This window comes from Austrofundulus limnaeus, unplaced genomic scaffold (genome assembly GCF_001266775.1).
Source record: "Austrofundulus limnaeus strain Quisiro unplaced genomic scaffold, Austrofundulus_limnaeus-1.0 Scaffold124, whole genome shotgun sequence".
Classification (NCBI taxonomy): Eukaryota; Metazoa; Chordata; class Actinopteri; order Cyprinodontiformes; family Rivulidae; genus Austrofundulus; species Austrofundulus limnaeus.
The window spans coordinates 1,477,045-1,479,765 of NW_013952526.1; the positions used below are offsets into that span (position 1 = coordinate 1,477,045).

General features: G+C 35.0%; 1 protein-coding gene across 1 annotated transcript in view; it reads left to right on the forward strand.

Annotated features, from left to right (window-relative positions):
* Positions 1 to 1,203: 1,203 nt before the first annotated feature.
* rnf2 (ring finger protein 2) overlaps positions 1,204 to 2,721 on the forward strand; it is a gene marked incomplete at its 3' end in the record, with an annotated part of 10,911 nt that continues 9,393 nt past the window's right edge. The window contains 1 exon segment of the mRNA XM_014015192.1: positions 1,204 to 1,311.

The window sequence follows — 2,721 nt, forward strand, 5'->3', positions numbered from 1 at the left end:
ATCAAATACATGATTTTATCACTTGAAATTACTGAAATTCTACAATTTGTTTGGTTAATATTTGACAGGTTTTGTATAGGCTGTGTCACTATAATCTAATGTTAAGTAACTCAGGGATAATCCCATTTGTTTTGATTTTTTTCAAAGCTCCAACCACATCTTTTGACACACTGTAGTCTACAGTTTSCTCCAAGCTGCCCTCTGAAGTGTTTTCCAGGGAGGCAGGCCCAGAAATATACAGTATGTAATGTTTGTTTTGTTTCATGTCACCCTTCTGTTCACACTCCAGTCCAGCAGGTGGCGCTAATACACCTTTCATTTGGTTTGCAACCACCATTACCTCTCAAACAAACAAACAAATTAATTAATTAATTAATTAATTAATTAATTAATTAATTAATTAATTAATTAATAAACCTACCAACTCCATTTCCCATTAGTCACACACTATTCAGAACACAAAGGATGGGTTAACTGTTGTTTTTCTCAGGGTACCAGCACATACAGGGGTAAGAGGAAATGAAAAAGCAGATAAAATGGCAAAGAAAGCAGTTCAAAGTGAGATTAATATTATAATTTAGACAAGTAAATCTGATGCAAAAAATATAATTAAAGAAAGACTGAAGAAAGAGTGTCAGAAGAGATGGAGAGAGGTAAAAAAGGGAGGAGGTTTTATAAGATCCAGAGGCTGGTAGGAGAAACCAGAGCTGGAAAAAGGAGCAGAAAAGAAGAAAGAGTGATAACAAGGTTGAGATTTGGACATACAGGACTTAATTTTACACTTTTTGCAATATAAAAACATAATACAAGAAAATGTGATTATTGTGGACAAAATGAAACATAGAACATGTCATAAAAGAAAGTCAGAATTACAAACAAGAGACAATTTATGATAAAACAGTTCAGAAACATTAAGGAAAGRTTTGACATAATAGATACATTACAAAGGAATTTAGTGAGCAAACATACAAATCATGATACGATTTTTGAAAAAGACAAAATTGTTTAACAGAATTTGAGTTTGACAGTAGGTTTTTTGTATTATTTATTTATTTTCTTTGAATAGATAGTTTTGAAAATGTAAAAAGAAATACAATAATTTTAGTAGGATATAAATATTAGTGAAATCATCTTGAACCACACTCCGTACCAGTAGGTGGCGGTAATGCACACCTTCAGTTTATTGCCAACCACCATGAAACACCACAAGAAGAACTCCATTTCCCAGAATGCGTCGCTTCCGGTGCGTCTTCCTGCCATATTGCTTTCGTCTGAACGCGCTGGTGTTGTTTCGGCCCGTGCGCTGAAAATGTAAGAACAGAAACGATGTTTCCTGTAGCCTGTGTATATTTTCCGTGTTTGTGTGACTGTGTGTGTTAGTTGTGTTTTGTAGACGAGTCTCGGTTCTTTAAAAGCTGTAAATGTGTACAAAGCGCAGAGCTCAGCCCGGTTCGGACTGGCTAGCCTTTGTTGTTGTCCTGTTTTCTGTCAGGAACWCTGCGGACCTTACGTCTTGTTTTGTTTCATGTAAACGGAACCAAATCCACATTAGTTTCCACCCGGGCTGTGTTTCTCCTTGTGACAGTTTCATGTTGAATTATGAGCTCTTTATCTTCTTAAACATTAAGGTTAGCTTGTAGCATCTGTAGCTGAGCTAACCGAACCGAACATTGAAATCAGTGAAAGTGATGACATGCATTGGATCAATGTTTGGACCTGCATGTGAAGCTAAAGACTGATAAGATTTATTGGCTGTTTTTTGTTTGATGACATGAAATAATGGCTGCAGTCAGAGGAACACCTGCCTGCTCTTATTACTGGTTTATGTTGACGTTTACCTGCTCATTTTTAAAAACCAGTTTGTTTGTTGGACCTGAGAACAAACCAGTCCCACTGCTGCAACAACCTGAACATGAAGCATGTGCTGAGAGGACAGGACCAGGCTGTAGGAATGAGTTTACTACTGGAAACCTGAAAGATTCATAAATGTCCTGTGCAGAAATGTGTCAKAAATTAACCACACTGCAAAACAAAATGTGTTTTTATATTTTATTTTCTTCTTTTTTCAAATGTCTCTTAATAATGTGGGCAAACCACCCAACAAAAGGCTTTACTAGGGTTATACAGTTCTGCATATTGTGAAAAATATCATCATCACAATAAAACTGTGCACCATATTTATACTGCAAAGGAATGCAGTAGTTGTTGACTAAAGTGTTTAGAGTTTTGAAGTTGTGTTTTTCATGTTAATGCAATATTTAGCCTGTAGGACAGAGCCTTACAGCAGCAGGGGTTCACAGCAGACACACACATGACTTTACCTAAAATACTGAAAGTCACAGAGTAGGAAGTACAGATTAGACAGAAAGAAAAGAGAAAAAAACTTAWTTCACATCTGATATCATCATTACAATATGTGASCCRWCACATCRAAACCAGGATTAGGTCTAACAGTGGTAAAAGGAGAAAAAGGCAAACATAGTGTTTTGACTAAAATGTTAACAAAAATTGCATTTTGTCAAAATATGAGTAAAAGCCTTTTTAATGTATCATTTGAATGAACTGTCTGAAATATAATCATAAAACTACATTTTGAAGTTTGAGCAGTAGCAACAAAAAAACTGATTTTGATTAAAAACACCTTAAAATTTTAAGATTTTCCCTGTGAGTTAGTAAAGTTTGTTTCTTTTTATCTGGTAAATCTCAATATTCAAATATAAT